General features: G+C 34.9%; 1 protein-coding gene across 8 annotated transcripts in view; it reads right to left on the bottom strand.

The window, feature by feature from the left end:
* LOC149552163 (Zincin-like metalloproteases family protein) overlaps positions 1–18,604 on the bottom strand; it is a 273,149-nt gene that overhangs the window by 133,361 nt on the left and 121,184 nt on the right. The window lies entirely within an intron of this gene.

An 18,604-nucleotide genomic window follows, 5' to 3' on the forward strand; every position in this document is an offset into this window, starting at 1 on the left:
AAAAGAAAGGGAATTCATCAGAACAATAAGGAATTCAACAAATCATACAAGAAAAGAGATAGGTCCAAAGTACAATGCTTCAAATGTGACAAATTCGATCACACTCATAAATTTTGTCCAGAACGAGAGAAAATTCAAGTAGCCCTAGTGGAAGTTAAGTAAGAAAAGGATGATAATCTTACATTTTAAGTTGTTGAACAAAGAGATAAAGTGGATAAATTCAAAAGAGAGTCCCAAAGTGAGGAATCAAAGGGAGAGTGATACATTTCCAAAGTTCGAATACATAAGTGACATATGCAATGTTGTACTCAAATAAATCAGTTATCTATAAATTCAGTTTTTGAATCAGAGATATGGTATATCAAGATTGATGAGCAAAAGGCAGATATTCTTACTGAACCTCTTGCCAATGTTAAATTGGAATATTTCAAAGGTAAACTTCATATGATCAAATTGTAATTTTTGAATATTGAGCTTAAGTTTCAATTTATATATGTGTTTATGCTTCTAAGTTGAATAGTTGCATCCGATATGTAATGAAAGATGGCGATCTTTCTAAGACATATATATTCAGAAGGTAATCTTTGTAAGGTGACGATCTTACAAATGATAGGCATGTTATTATGACAATTTTGTTCCAGATATGTCGGAAGTCATTGATAACGAATGCATTATGAGTACTCTAGATTTGTTTTCGACAATTAGAGATCATAATGTATGTTATGATAGTGTTCATAACATGGTGATTATAATTATTCGACAAGTCACTATTTCAGAGTGTTAAAGTTAGATAATGTATTGTGTATAGATATCCTTAATACTAATATCTCTTAAAGTTTTGTCACTTCTCCCTTGCTAAGAGGGAGTGTTGATGTATAGCATCAGTCGAAGTGATACTGAGCATTTGAAAGAACATTGTTTCATATTACTCATAAGAATAATATGTATGTGTGTGTGTGTGTGTGTGTTTGTTTGATTATTCAGAAATGACTTGTCATATCAGGCTCTTGTTATAAGTAGAGACAAATGAAATTGGACACTGAATGGTTATCGGGTGAGATTGTTAACTACTGATTAAGATCACTTACAACTTAGTATTATGTCCATATTGGGACATGACCCTACATGGCCAATCATTTCTCTACAGAGACATCTTACCATTCATATATATCCCAAGAGTTATCAGCAATCTGAAATCAATCACAAGGCAATTCTCAGACTAGTCGACTACTCCAGCAATAAGGGCTTGTTTGGCTGCAAGAATTGCTGAATGCAGCATTCATTTATGCTAGAATAAACTCTCTTCCGGTATCCGTGCATTCTTAAAATAAGTTCTAGAATGTTATTTGGACATGTTTGGTTGACCCGGAAGACGAGTCAAAAGATGCATATTCTATGTTTGGTTGCAACAATTGAAATAGGAATTGGAATAATTTTTGTTTTAAAATTTTAATAATTACATTATTGTTTTTAGTTTGGTAATAATTTAAATTAACCAGATTTTTTATTTATAAAAAATGATTTTTTTATTAATTTTTTAATAAACCAAATTATTTTAATTAGCCTTTATTTCCTTTTTTAAATTTACTTTATAAGTGAAAGATATACCACAACCTTTAAAATTCATCGAAATTCAAAGGACATATTATATTGTATATTATTAATTTAATTCTAAATAAAATCCAATTATTTTAATGAGTATAAGATCAAAACTAAAATCATTTTATTTTTAAATATATCAAAGAAAATAAAAAATGCAATAAGTCGAGATCACTAATATGATATTTAAATGATCTTTCAACATAGTTTTAGTAATTATAAGGACTAAACACAAGATTTATTTGTAAAGATAATTTTATGAAAGTTTAGAAAATATATCAAATCTGATATTAGTCTTTTTTGTCTTTTAAAAGAAACATACATATTAAACGTTAAATAAAGTTGACCTAGTTTTTTTATTTTATGATCAATGGAGAAAATAGTCCAAAAATGTATTTGAGTGGCAAAATACAATCAAACGGCAAAGTCACAAACCCGACAACCCATCAAATTGGGTTTATTAAAAATTGGAATAAGAATAAGCTATTCTTATTCCATCTTTTTTTAGGAATTCCGCTATGCTCATTTTAGTGTCAAATTAGGATAGGCGAATTCGAATTTCAATTTTCTAATTTTGCAAACAAACGTTAAATTGACGAATGCGAGTATTTAGAATTTTTTATTCTCACCTAATTCCTACAACCAAACAAAGCCTAAGGACATCAATCATTATTCAGTCATAGCAATTGTATCTACAACCAAAGCCATTAATTATAGTAAGTCCATCTACCCTCGGTGAATACACAGTCCCAAAGATTCGCACAATCAGAGCAAGCACAGTTGCAGTATCAGATTGGCAAGGAAATATAAGTTCAGTATCTTCCATAAATTATTATATCACTTGTTCCTATCAGAGATCCTGATTTAACAACTTTTACTTGAAGTAAATCCCAATGACGTGTTTTCCTTTCCAGTTCAATGGCATAGTGGTAACATGATTGACATCCTTGATGCTGATCTGAGCTATGGAAGTGACATCTTGTGACCTAATGAGTTGATTTCTTTGCATGTGGGAGGTGTGTTTGGCATCTACTTGTTTAGCTGGCTGATTCAAGAGAATGGTGATTCACCGATCATCTATTTCTACACCCAAGATCATGTTAATAGGATAAATTGGGATCTAGAAGTTAACAGGATAGTTGTTTTGCAGTATGTGGATTAAGATGAGCCACTTCATTGTTCGAGGTATGACACAGTTGTAATCAAAATCATGTAGCCTACAGATGCAGCAGTGTTTCATATACTGATATGGGATCCAAGGAACTTTGAGATGCATCCTTATTTTTCATTCTCCAATATGGCACATCTTGATTACCCGGTTATTAGTACAAGCTATAGAGCGTCTTACAAATGGTCATGGGACCCTGGTATTAGTTTATGAACTCAAGATTGCTTGAGGCCAAGTAATCTCGAGGCAAGAGGACTATAATCTCCCCTTTATGGGACATTAGGAAATTAAGGGTATATTCATGCAATATTGATATTGACTTATCAGAACATAATGTAAATGTATAAAAGGGCGTCAATTTAATATTATTAAGTGGGCTTAAATGTGGCAAAGAAGGAATAAGACGAAAAGACAGGAAAAGGGAATTGAAGGGTTACAACTTTGAGCATTAAAAGAAGGAAGGCTGCATTCATTTGGATATGCTTGGAATTGGAGTTTGTTTCAGATTTCTCTTGAGAAAAATGGAAAGCTTTGGCTTTTTGTTTTTTAGCACTTGAGGATGGAAACCTTCAAGGTCTTCTAAGTTGATCTGACACCAACCCGGTTTAGCTTGGAGTGGATTCGAGACAGAATTCACCATTGTGCTTACAAGTTCTTTTTGAGTTTTCCAATCGGACTGTGTAACTATTTTTAAGATTGGATTTTTTGCATGTTGTTGTATTGCTGGTTTATCATACACTAGCAAATCTAAAGTTGTGTTTAATTGAGTATTTTAATCAACATCTATTGGTTCATTTGCTGGTTATATGTTTGGTTTTATTTGCAAAAGATAGTGTTTTCTAAAAATTGTTGGTGAGAAAGATTGGGCAAAATATTCATTCGGGATATTACACCTACACAAAAACCCATAAACTCAAGCTACTTCATTCTTACTGAAATGTCTTTAAGACTTCACATGCTAAGTGTTCGACGAAAAATCAAATTAATAAATAGGAGTTCTAGTATAGAAAAACAAATCTCTCGTAGAACATATGAGGAATGTTGCACAAAAATATGAAACTATTGTATAACCACAAGAGATTTACATATATTCCCTTTATTTCTGTATTTGTTCATTCTAAAGATCACTTGTTCCAATGCACACTTCATAAATGAAATGAACCACAAGCTTTCAATCATGGACATTTCATGAAATCTTGGACTAAGAGTCTTGTAAGTTCAAAAGCATTTATTTGAGTTGCTTCTTTAGTTGTTTTATTCTTCTACTTGACTATATTTCACTGTATTCCTTGCCTATAGTGCTATTGATTTCATAAGAAATAACCAATGCTTTTTCTTCATTCATTAACTCTTAAGCAGCTATTGTACCCCAATCATCCATTAAAGCAACTAAAATGCACTTGTTTTACAATTAGTTTTTGCATATATGAGGATATAAATATAAATTGATAATGCTGAAAATTGGCAAGATATCCACCCCTTCCAAAAACTCTATCCCATAAGCTTCACTATAAACTTCCCAAGGTTCAATCTTTTTCCATTTTATAGCTTGTTAGAAGTTCCTTTTAGATAGCCTTCCTTAAACAAGCTAAGTCTAGTTGTCGAACATCAAACTTGTGCTTATAAAATTCACATTTAAATTGTGTCTGAAACCTTAATACATATCACCAACCTATGAACTCTGAGAACTTGCAAAATAGAAGAATATTTTATGAATAACAAGGTTGTGTGATATTTTTACAAAGCAACTACAAATTGGAACCCATCAACATGTGCATAGAAGGAAATACTAGTTGTGAACTTGTAGAAAGTAGAGAGGTGGTGCATTTGAGTCAAAGGTGGGCACATTTTTGACATAACATTGCTTCAAGTACATTCTATAGTGTAAGAATTTGTCTTAGGGCAATATCATCCAAGATCAAGGAACTCAAACACAAGCACAACAGCAAACCAAGAGTATGATCAAAATAGCAATATATATTTGATTCAATGTAATGAAAGTACACTAGGAGTGTCTGTATATAAAGGCCTCTGAGATGCATCTAGAATGCCTAGAAATCAGCATCATGATAAGTCATACAACTAGGCAAATGTCAACCAGATATGGGTTATCCTCCATTAAGCACAGGAGTAAGTGCAATGGTGAGAGGATAAGCATACAAAGGTGTAGCACGCAAAATAAAGTTGTAGACACCATGTGCTAAATTAGGAGTGTGAATAACTATGTTGTCTACATGACAACTCAGTTAATGATGCAAACTTCAGTGTTGTAGACACCATGTGCTAAATTAGAGTTGCTTACTTCTGTGCTGTCAACATGACAACTCATAAAAATACGCAAACTCCTAAGTGTATCACCAAATAAATAATAAAATAATGCATTAACCTAAATAAACTTAAGTGTAAATAGTAAATACGTATTTACACCAACACCCCCCCTTAAGTGCAACTTAGGGGAATGCCCTTAAGCTTACAAAAACTAGGATGAAATGCATGATGGGTCTCAGCTATTAGGCCATGTTAGGTACCCATGTACATAATGAAATGCAATCTCTCATAAAGCGGAGAAAGAGGGAAAACCTCATGGGAAGAACCCTCCCCCAAAAAGAGAGATGAAAAGACCAGATGCATTGATGGATGGAGTAATCAAGACCCCCCCATTACAACATACATCAAGTATATACAAAAGAGAAATATGAGAAGAACACAGTCCCAAAAGAGGAAAAGGTCCCCCCACAAAAAAGAAGAGAAGAAGAAGAGAGACAAGGTAGCCCCCCTGCCAATGAAGAGTATCAATCAATGATTGTTGCTCCAAGGTAAAAGCTGGTCCGTGAGTGCTAAATAATGTTCCTCTCCTTTGGAAGAAACAATGGCAAAGGTACAAGTGAGATGCTTCCCCTGTGTGTAGAAAGAATCCCAATAATCAATGATGTCTCTGAAACCTGCACAACTATCCCTATGTCGATGTTGACTGTTGCCCCTTCTAATACTGCTAAAAAGAACGAGTGCAGATCTGACAAGGATGTAGGTAGAACCTGTCCCAAAGAACCCATTGTCTCCTCAAATGATAAAGAGACCTTCCGCAACTGATGTACATAAGGATCCACAATCACATCAACCTGTAAAGATCGATCATGTAGAGAATGGACATGAGGGTTAGAGTGAGCCCTCGCAATAACTGTAGAAGGATCATCTTCATCAAAGAGAAGATGTATATCATCAATGATGTCGCCCAAGTCTGCTATATATGACTCCACAAACAGACCTGAAATGTCTGTTATGCAGTCATCCCCTGTTGCTGGAGCTAGAAGACAAGGTGTACCCTGTTGTGCTAGACCTATCATTGTGGCAATCTATGTATGTGGGCTATGCTGATGTCGTGACCTCTCACTGCAACTGTCGATAGAACCCCACGTATCTGAATCTGTTGAAGCACTATAGCTGGTGTCAATATCAGTTTCCACAATGTATGAAGTGTGGAGAGGATTAGAGGATAAGCTAGGTGAACTTTCCTCAAAGTGAACATCCTTCTCCACAAAGATCTCATGTGTCTCAGGATCCAAAAGTCTATATGCCTTAACACCGTCTTCATATCCAATGAAAGTACAAGGCCTAGGTGGTGGTGCCTTGCATCCCTTGGAAGACATGTTTGCCCATGCTGGACAACCGAAGACTCTGAAGTGACTCACAACTGGTCTTTTGCCACTCCATGCCTCAAAAGGAATCTTACCATCTAAGGCATTATGAGGAAACCTATTAAGTGTGTGAGTGGCACTGCTTATAGCTTCGACTTCTAGTGTTGGATCAAGAGACTTGGCTTGTATCATGCAACTTGCCATGGACTTAAGAGTTTGTATCCTTAGTGCTGTAACATCCGTCTTGTGCGGACTAAATGCTGATGGATTCTAAAGATCAATTCCCTCAAGTTTGCAAGTCTTTAAGTCTTCTATCTACATATCTGCTTTCATTGACCATTCGTAGAACCTTGATGGCTTTCCTTGATTTCTGTTCAACATGAATCTTGAAGGTTTGAAGCTTGTCCAACACTTCATTCTTGTGATGCAGAAAATAGATCCATATGTAGCGGGAAAAGTCATCAACGAAAGTAAGGATGTAGTGACCCTGGCTGATTGATGTCACTACAAAAGGTCTTGCTAGTACCATGTGAACTAACTGAAGAACAACTGGTACGCTTGAAGACTTCCCTTTATCATACTTCTCCTCAAGATGCATATTCACTGAACATGATGAACACTTACCCTTACAAAAGTTGATGTTACGTAGATCTTTGACCATGTGTTTGGAGCAAAGTTGTTGAAGATAGCAGAAGGCAAGATGACCATACCGCTCATGCCATAATTTGACTTGAAAATTAGATTGAGTTAACAAGGCTTGTGAAGGAGACTTAGGCACAAAGTGGGAGAAAGAATAAAGCCTCTTGTCATTATTGACTTTTCCCACTGCAACCAATGAATCATCTTTTAGACTGTGCACCATTACTAAATCTGGAAGAAACTCAACTTTGTAAATTGAGAGGAGATTAGAGCTAAGGTTTGGAACATAGCGAATGTCTTTGAATTCCCCATTTTTGATCTCTACATGTCCTTTCCCTTCAACTTCGATTTTTTTATCATCTCCCACAAAGATGTGCGGTACCTGTGACTACTTCAATGAAGAAAAGTCTCCCTTTGAAGAACCCAAATGATAGGAGGCACCTAAGTCAAGAATCCATTCCGATGAAGAACTTGTATTTGCCATAAGTGCTTGCCCTTTTTCCCTTTGAAGTGGGTGGAGTTGAATCCTTGGAAGTACTTGGCACTTGAATTTTGTTCTTCCTGAGTAGGTTTTCCAACTCATCGATTCTCTTAATCTTGCAACGATGCTCATCATGATTCAGCTTCTTGCAATATGCACAAAAAAGTTTGTCCTTTTCATTGCTTCCCTTCTTGTTGGAAGAAGAATTGCCTTGCTATGAGGAGGATTGTTGTGTCTCAAATTGTGATTTTTGCTTCCACTGCTTTTTCTTGTTGTTGTTGGAACTTCTTCCTCCTTGACTTGATTGGTTCTCATCACTTGCCACCAATGCTTTGGTCTTTGATGACGTGAGAAGTTCCAAATCTATCGAGTGAGATTGTTCAAGAATCAACATATCTGCAAAAGCATCAAATGTAGGCTTTTGGAAAGCACTTCCCATGGTTAACCTGTGAGTGTTATAACTTGAAAAAAAGGAAGCATACTCTGAAGGTAGCCTCTTCAGGATCTAATGAATCAACTTTTCATCCTTCATGGGATTTCCACAATCTTTCAGTAGTGCCCTAAACTCATTGGCTTTGTTGATGTAATCTTGAATTGTGTCAAAGTTTTTTGGATCCAATAGAAGTAGATCGTCCTCAATCTGAAAACCCTTTTCCTCATCCACCTTACCATACAATGCTTCAAGTTTGTCCCATGCAGGTTTGGATTCCTTGAAACTGGAAATGTGGAAGAAGAGATCTCTATGTACACAATTCCTAATAATTCCTAAATCCTGTTGGTCTTGTTTTTGCCAATAAATGAGTGTTGTAGCATCAATGGGTTTGGGAATTGTACCATCAACATAAAGACTTAAACCTTTTTCCATTAATCTACTCCATGCAATATCTTTCCATGTAGAATAATTGCGTGAAGTTAAAAGTGGACATTTAGGTGAACCCATGATGCAGAAAAGTAAAAAACCACAAAAGAGAGACACAAGAACACAATACACACCCACCTCCCTTTTCACTCAATCAAAAAACCCCCAAAAAAAATGCTTTTGGCACTTTATATGTAGTGCGTGAACAATATGCCACTTGTCAAAATGTAAAAAGTGGACTTCTGATTTTTGCTATTTACAACTACCTTTTGAGGCTCCAATCTGTCACTAAGCATTGTAGCTCAGATGTACAACAATTTTGAAAAGTAATCAAAGCAATACAATGCAAACAAGGCCATAAGTCTGAAAGTGATATTTTTGTCCACACAACCCTATAATCTGATTGCAGATCTGGAAAGTAGACGCAAAATAACGCACTTTCAAAAAAAACGGAACCTGAAAATGTGTCTAGATGAGCCCATACGGAGCGTTTGAAGTTGCAAAATGCAAGATTGAACAGGTATAGTCGCCAAAAAACGCAATTTTTAAAAAATCCTTGCACCAAAACCAAAAAAGAACACCACTAAAAAGTTCAAAAAATTCTACCCAAAATAAAAAAATATACACCTAATTTGGAGTCCAAATGACTAAGTTATGGCCTTTCAAAGTCGGGCTGCCAAATCAAAAACGCATCTGAAGAGGGGTCTGGGTAGAAAACTGCGAGCTTAAATTTGACAGTCAAACGGTCATCACAGCAATTGAAAAATGCCTGAGAATGACGGTTAGACGGCTGTCAAATTTAATCCCGTGAAATGCTGACGTGGCAAAAAATCAACCTCCTCTGTTGATGTGGCAGGCTGACTGTACTGTATAGAGACGTACAAACGTTACACGTGGCACAGTACGGTCCTACGTGGCAAATGTACGATCTGCTATCTTCATAGTTGACGTGGCATTGAGTCACTTGGTTACTATACAGTCCATCATGGCGACTGTCGAGTTGGTCATCCGATAACGTGTCATTGAGCTAGAGGTACCCACGGCTGATAAGGGTTCCATGTGTAGGCAAATGTTGGCGACAGTTGGCGAGTTATGGGGCCAGGTTTGCAAGTGCCGCATGGACAATGAAGCTACGGAGTTGGTGTCGAGCTAGACTATTGCAGTGGTGCCGGAGTATTTCAACGTCACCAGGTAAGTGCTTTGCGGTGGCCGAGCAAAAAAAACGGCCGACAGCCAAAGGGATTGTGCCGACGGTGGTCGAAAGCAACTTTGTGTCGCTGGAAAGGCTAATACCGCCGATGGGATATATCCCACATTGATGCGGGTTGGAGCCTCTAGTGTAAATAAAAACAAAGGTCCACGGAGGTTTACTAAAGAAAACGCCGCCGAAGGGTGAAGCACTGTTGCCATGTAGTGATAGGATTCCATCCGTCGGACTGTGTACTGAGCAGCCGAAAAATGTAAGATGCGCCTACCAAAATATGAAGAATATGCCGCCAAAAGCCAAGGAATATTCAGCGCAGGGTACAGGGTCGGAGTGTCACTGCCTAGTACCTATACCAAAAAAGATTCTCTGCTACCCAAAGGGCAAAAAAAAAAATCAAAAAATGCAAACGAAATATTGCAGAGAAAATAAATCCGACCTAAAATAAAATATATTGCAAATCAGGGCTTCCGAGTGCCGATTTGCAAAAAAAATTTGCCTCAAAATTGACTTTGGCCTAGGGTAGGCGAATTCATAGCCGATTTTCACCGAATCGACATTCCAGACGCAATGGCGAAGTCCATTCTGGCTCTAGATGCTCCTAATGACAGCGGTATTCTGGATCTGGGCTGAGGTGCTGAAGCAACAATGGTCTCGAATGGCTATGTGAAGAGAAATTCTCCAAGAGCTCTGATACTATGTAAAAATTTGCCTTGGGTCAATATTCACCCAAGATCGAGGAACTCAAACACAAGCACAACAATAGACCAAGAATATGATCTGAATAACAATATGTATTCGATTGAATGTAATGAAAGTACACTAGGAGTGCCTATATATAAAGGCCTCTGAGATGCATGTAGAATGCCTAGAAATCAGCATCATGATAAGTCATACAAAGGTGTAGCACGCAAAATGATGTTGTAAACACCATGTGCTAAATTAAGAGTACGAATAACTATGTTGTCTACATGACAACTCAATTAATGATGCAAACTCCAGTGTTGTAGACACCATGTGCTGAATTAGAGTTGCTTACTTCTATGCTGTCAATATGACAACTCATAAAAATACACAAACTCCTACGTGTCTCACCAAATAAATAATAAAATAATGCAATATAATAAAATAATGCATTAACCTAAGTAAACTTAAGTGTAACTAGTAAATACGTATTTACACCAACATATAGCTTTATGGCATCTAAGTAGTATTTACACAAAGTTCAACCAAAGCATACAAATAGATATGAGTAATTTATTTGATAAAATTTTCAGTGTGCACATCACAAGGGTCTTTCAATTTAATTTAACAAAACCAGAAACATTAAATATAATTTATTTTGGTGGGGATTGATGGAATTATTGTCATTGATGTCAAAGGCTTTAATAAATGAAACTATAAATATCCAAAGAAGTAACTAATGAATCAGTTGACGTAAGAAGGATATAATAAAACAGTTGCATATATAAAGATTTCAAGCCTAAGATTTGCAATATAAGTCATTTATAACAGTGAAGATACTACATGAAGCCAATCCAATTGTGCGATGCAATATAAGTCATCTGACAGTACTTATTGGAATAGTCATCAATGAGTCAATTAAGTCATAACTATGAAGACCATCAAAGAAAAATTGAAGTAGCAACCATGCAACAATATATTTATGACAGCTATTCTGAAAATTATATAGGATAAGAGTTAGGCAAAGTTATTTTGCAGTACCAGATTCAATTAATATGGCTAAAGGAAACATGATTTGTGGGCTCTATTCATACATACGAAGCCATACGATAATATCATGAGCGGAACCATCAGACAGCCCCACCGAAGAATGATGAACAAAAGTACCGGGTTTTTGAAAGTGCCATCTGGAGTTATTTATTTAGTGAAATGAAGTATGCAAAGCAATGTATGAGATATCATGTGTCAAAGGAATAATTAAATTCACAAACATGTTGTGGCCTGCAAAAATCATATATCTTCAGCAATTATATGGAAGTCAGGAGTCTTCATAAATTAAAATAAATATGATAGGATGGTGCTGAGAATACTGAAATAAGTAAAATCATTTAAAAGCCATGACACCAATAAAAAGATTCCTTGTGTTTGTCGATGTCATCGAAGGAAGTATTAAGACAAATAAATGTCAGGATGAGAACACGTCAGTAAGAAGTCACCGAATCAGATGATGTCCATGTCAGCAATCATGGGAAGATTGAACGATTGGTCAAAAAAACAGAAACTTCAGACCAGGACAAAGACGGTCATCATATATATGCAGTGACAAGTAAACAAGCATGCTATCGAATGAATCATGGAGCAAGGAGATTAATATTTTAAAATAAATATTTCCTAGATGTGAGTGAAAGACGTGAGTCATAAAATAGGCATGAGAATGAATAAATCGATATTCTTAAGAAAGCAACACAAAGTTCTACCAGGTTACCATAAAGATTTTGTAATGACCCAACTCAAATCTGACCTTAAAATGATGATTTAAGGCTCAAAGAATTTCGTCAAACACTTCACATACAAGGGTCATATGACTGATATAACATTTCAGTTTTCTTTAATGACTCTTTTCTTCAATTAGCATCAATGAGAATGTTTACAAATGACTCTAAATTGACTAAACAATGACCTAACATGAATATGCAACTTATTTTGACAATATTCAATGCATATATGTGACCGAAACTACTTGCAATATGCAGCTACAGCAACTAGTAATTATAACAAACACTTTGGATGCATCCTAAGATGACATTTATGCACTTACAGCCAAGTGATATTTTAACAAACATTTGGTATGCATAATTATAACATTATTTATGCCAAAAAAGAGAACCTACAGCCAATTGACATTTTGACAAACAATTGGCATGCAAACTAATAAGTTTATCATGAATGGCAATAACATATTCAATTACAATAGTAGTTGACCAACAACTTATATCTCCTTCTCTGCAATAAAATGTCTACTACAATGATGCTATGAATTGGTCAAGACTCTTGGCTTACAATTGTTTGACAATAGTGCCAAATTTGATTTTCTGAGTATTCAATTATGACAATGCAAACTACTTAGTGAATGCAAGAAGAACCTGGTAATGATGACGCCCAATGTTGTTGATGAAGAAACAATAAAAATCCAATGTGATAGGCACCTTCCAAGCTCAAATCGAAATACTCAAGCTACTGCCCTTGTTCTTGCCTAGCAAAAGTTTAGATAATTAATTGCAGCACCAAACACTTTCCAATTTGCCCCTAAAACAATTGTCTCGACGATAGGAATTGAATGCAACAATACCCAGAATGATTGGCCTCCTCAATCGAAAGGTATGAGCAAAAACATGAGACTCGCATAGGCTGATCAACCTCCATGACAGCAGATTATGAAGGTTTGTAATGATCCTACTCAATAACATAATCAATCTCAGCAATACATCAGCTGCTGAAGTAACTTTCCATCAAATGCAACAATACATCAGCTGTTGCAAGTACAATAATATATCAACTATTGTACTCAAATAATCTCCACCGTGAAGCACAAGATTGGACTTCTGAAGTGAAGCCCACAATCAGCAATAATTCAGCCGGTATCTCATAGCCTCAAAATTGTGTAACCAATTAGGGTTTTCATCCCCAAAGATCCTCTAATGGCTGAAACCCTAACTGGCTTCTCCACCAAATAATCACATCAAACAATCATCAATTTCTGGATTATGAGAATGAGGCCCATGATGTCTATTTATACTTTTTCCTCAAGAGGTTGGCCCAAAATCTAGAAGCTTCCAGAAATTATTTTATTTTTGTTGACTTTATGATATATTATTTTATTTAAGTCACTTTATTAAATTAATTAAATATAAAGTTACCTTTTAATATTTATTTATTTGATAACTTTATAAATAATTAACTTAATACCACTTATTTATTTAATTAAAATAATTAATTAGTCATCTTCATAAAATATTCATTATTTTGGACAACTTAATTAATTAAATTAATTAAATCAAATTACCTCCAAAATGGGGACATTACAGATTTGTGCGATGCAATATATGACTAGCACTTGCACCTTTGATGGTGCAAGGGGTTACACCGATAGTCTTAATGTACTTTTGAATATTTGCTTAAGTATATTTTTTATGTAATATGTTTGATTCAAGTGTGTCATTTTGATTTCTTGTCAAACTTAGAATAAAAACGCTTTGTCTGAAGAGCCATCTCCACCAATCTATTGTGCCCAAGAGCTTTTCAATCACTTCCTCTCGAAATACTGTGAAAATTTGATGTAGGTATAGTGCAACAATGTGTGGATTATTAATGACATTATCTGATCATTGTTCATTTGTTTGCATACCTATATTTATGTTGTCCTTTAATAATATTTGTAAATTTGGCCATTTCATATCTGTAGCACTCAATGTAAAGAACAGGGTAGGTGGTCCAAGTTGGTTGATCATATCTGCAAGGTCAGCACAATGTTTTTTTCCAAAATGGCCTTGTACCCCATATTGTGGATCCAAAACGCATGAGTTCTTCTGCTAACTGTGAATTTGGGAGTTGGTTTAGATGTGCAGATAGATCCTCTATAGTCATCAAGAAATTTTCTTCAGCATTCTTTTTCAAAAAAACTGCAGCTAGGCTTTGAGTACGATGGCTCATCATCATATTGTGAACTAAATATCAGAATCTTAGGTATCTTCCAAACCTTTGGTCTTGGTACTATATTAAATGGACTGCATATTCATGCATGTATACTCTTCGTATTCATGGTTGCAATGGAAGTAAAACACCATTAGGGAATAGGGTTGGAAATGCTAAATCTAGTAGTCCCTCAGTATTATACTCATTTATAGGAGATGAATCTATGTTAGGCCAATATATGATGTCTTCTGCAACATCTTGTAGATCAAGCTCCCTTTTCAAAGTGTCTAGTTCTTGTTGCTTAATTGGCAACCCCAGCATAAGTGAGGAGGTCTGGACTGGAAGTGGTTCATCTTCAATATCATCCAAGCCTAATTGATCACTTGTTGTAGTCATCTCATTTTCTATGTCAACTGTGTGTAGGGATCCTGATATATCTATATTTTCATCAGGAAGCTGAGATAAATTTTCTTCACTTACAATGACATCATTATAATATGGATCATTTTTTAATTTGTATTGTAGTGCATCTCTAGCATGGCTCCTTCTCACATATCAGTCATATGTGCGCCCTTCTGTGTATTCTCTATGTACTATTAAAATATATAGCTCGTTGACCCTTCGTGGTAATATCTCGGTAATGGTTTGAATATCTTGTGGAAAGCTGATTGTATGTCCGCTATATTTATACTGGCCATCAATGGCATATTTTACTTGTAATATTGGAGCCACCCTAGCAATCAACATTTCTTCTACTTGGGTTAATCTTTTCAGTACAGTTGGCTGGTCACCTAGGTCCATGTTGTTGAGTGCTAAGAACTTGTGAATACACTTATCATTAGAACACCTCTTACATATAATATTCCTATGTGAGAGGTGCACATTTATTCCTGGGTATTGTTCCTTACATGCCGTGCATATGTGTTGTTGAGAAAGTGCATCTAACCAGCGTTGAAAATTTTCCATTGCGAGTATGAACTTAGAATTACCGCTGAATGATGCATTTGCAAGTATGAAATCTTCCATCAAACCTTTGGCTTCTGTTGGTTGATTTTGTTCGTACTATGTGCAATTTTTCCTGGCCAATTCTTCTTTGTGGCGGATGTAGTAGTTATGGCTATGTTTACGATGTCATAACCTTTGAGCATCATCTTGTTCAGCACCTTCTTGCATTTCCTCAATTTGAGTCTCACTTATTGGAGGAGGTAACTGAGCCCCATGTATAAGATCAGATCGTTGTTGTTGTATTTTTTTTTCTTTCTACATTCTGATATCCCTTCTTTGTGTCGAGCATAATAAGCTCGGTTCCTTTCACGGGCTTTTTGTACCTTTAGTGGCAGCTGATTTGATGTCACTTCACTTCCTTCAATATTAATGTTTTCCATCTACAAAAAAAACATTTCGTCATGTTAATTAGTCAATGACAAGCTATAACAGTATGTTTGAAATGTTCATTGATTCACATTTGTTAGAGTAATGATGTCTAAACTTAGAAACATGTAATGTACATGACATTATAAGCACGTCAATATCTACTTGGTATGTCTTGGCAGTTCCAAATATCAGAAAATGAGCTTATTGCATGCCTTATGAAGAATTCTTACATATAAAATTCGCTTATATTGGTTTCTCTAACCATGGTTGCCCAGGCATCAGGGCACTACAAACTTAATTTTGTCATGTTTCTCTTCATTTAATTTGCATGGTTCATACAAAAGATTATAAAGGATGTAATTTCCAAGAGTTGCACGTTTTAGGCAAAAGGCATATCACAGTTAATATTAGTTTAAAAGAAAATTAAGTTTTTCTTAATCCATGCAACATTACATTATTGACATTAGGTTTAATTGTTGATGTTACGATTTATATGTTTTTTGGGGGAAAATGAGCATGCCAGCCTTAAGGTCATTTTCCAACCCTCTTACAAAGCCAAAACTTGTAATTGTTTTGATGAGCAAAATAACCAGCTCAGGGTTTGAAAAATAAAAAGTGCATTTTGAAACTATACATAACCTGCCCATGTTTTGAAAAGTAAAATGTACATTTTCAAATGCTTCATAACTCGTACGGGTTATGAAGACATAAAAATGCATGCTTGTACATTGATCATAAACTACAGATATGTATAGATTTACATGTATTATATGTGTCTATCTATGTATATATGTATATCTATAATTTTATATACATATATTTTTATAATTTATATATGTATATATGCACGGCTCTTCTTGTTTCCTCTCTCTACTATATTCATTCCCCATCAACAGCTATGTTTGTTCTCAGCCTTATTATCCTCCTTAAAAGAAGCTTTATTCAAATCATATCAATGTTAGGAGGAGAGAAATAATCCTTCAAAGAAGCCTGTGGTCAGTTCCATTGCAATTATATTGCTCACTAGTGAATATAAATGCGTTGTTACCACCATTTCTGGTAAGTAAAGGGTTGATGTTTTATCATCAAACCGTACCCACCAAATGGCTGAACCTCTGGTTATTAGAGAAATTGTTTGGATACAAAGTTTTAAACTGGTCAATTTGTTATTATTCTGATTCACCCCCCTCTTAGTATAATTGTGTGCTCTTCAGGGATTTCATTCAAATAGATGGTATTTTACTATTATAATAGGTGAATGGCATATAAGTAGAGGTTATATTTTAGCCGCCTGTTCATAGTTCATATTTTGTGTCTACTTTATCAAGGTTTAATTTATCTATATTCAAATGCTAGGATTTCCATCAATATTGTCAATATGATGTAACACATGGTTTAATTTGATGTCTACTAATCTACATCAAATTTTAAATAAAATTTTCAATACGCACACCATAAGGGATTTTTCGATTTAATAAACAATATTAAATCTATTATATTTTGGTGGCTCTTCCATCCAAACAGATAGTATTTTATTGTTATGATAGGTGACCGATCTATATTCTAAGTTTACATTTCAGTTCACTAAGTCTAATTCATATTTCAAGTCTATAATATCATGCTTTAATTTTTTATCTTCTTCTTATCTTGATTTTTCGCACAACTAAATTGTTATTGTAAAGACTGCTTGGTTATTTTGTCCAAACAATAATTGATGATATATGTTTTTCTATCATGGTAGCCATCTAAATCAGTTCTCTCAAAGAAGTTATTCTTATCCCTAGCTAAATGGCCTGAATATAATGCAACTTTAGGCTCTATGTCATATCAATAATTTGCTTGATGAATATGACAATGCTACAGTTTCATGTCTTTACATAGTCTCATTAATAAAACTGGAGAGGTAATGTTATGTGTAGGAATTTTTTTGCTCTCAAATTTTTATCCTTCTCTTAATTTGGAGTACAAAAACCATTGGTTGAGTAAAAGCATCAGCTTGATGTTGGTATGTAACCTAGCATTACACCAAGATGTCCAATCTTTGTGACATCAAAATGGAAAAATCCTGATCGTTATAATTTTCCATGCTCATTTTGATACCTAGAAAATCTATCATAAAATGTGTTTTGTGTCTATCTTCTACTTTTACTTTATATGGGTCGGTATCTGACTGAATTTCAAGGTTTGATTTAACAGAGAGCATTTAAATTGACTTGGTAGAGCACAAAAGTAAGAATCGTGTGTATCATAGGCTACTAAAAAAAGGTTTGGAGTACAATATAAGTTCAATAAAGATAACATAAACAAGTTTATTAAAGAATCCAGACATGTGAGCATGGTAGTTGGAGCAAATTCCTCTCAAAAAATTGACTGTTAGAAATTAGCATATATTAGGGATACAAATTATCAAAATGAGCTCCTTTGTACTCCCAAAAGAATCAGAGGTAAAACGGATTTAAAAAGCAAGAGTCTGCAATGCCAAAGAAGCCAATGAACATCTCTGATCAGCTATTTTCAGTTGTTGATACTTTTGGAGAGGTGCTATTGAATCATTGATAGATAGGTTTTTAAACAAACTTCACTTTCAGGAATACTGTTATTAGCTGGAATCTATTGATAGATTTCCTTTTTTTGAGACCAATTATTTTAGATGTTTCTTTTAATTAATTGTTTGGTTCACATGCAATTAACTTTCAGCATAAACTCAAGTTGATATTCTTTTGTATTTATTTGCAATAATTATATTGCCATGCAGCTGCAAGAGCATGGAAGATCATTAAAACACTTTTAAATCGGTGCTTTAGCACACATTTTGTCTACTATTAAATTTATGTCAGCTTACTGCTAAAACTATTGTTCAAGTTACTTCTATGTGTGGTCTTTTTTGAGAGATTTAGAGAATTGAGTGTAGATTAGTAATTCTGGAAAGCTTTGTGTCATGATATTTATTAACTTGAGGAGTTGTAGCTTTCTATACTATTTTCAAGTA

Source organism: Cupressus sempervirens, chromosome 6, assembly GCF_028749045.1.
Source record: "Cupressus sempervirens isolate cs-2001-9-10 chromosome 6, ASM2874904v1, whole genome shotgun sequence".
NCBI lineage: Eukaryota > Viridiplantae > Streptophyta > Pinopsida > Cupressales > Cupressaceae > Cupressus > Cupressus sempervirens.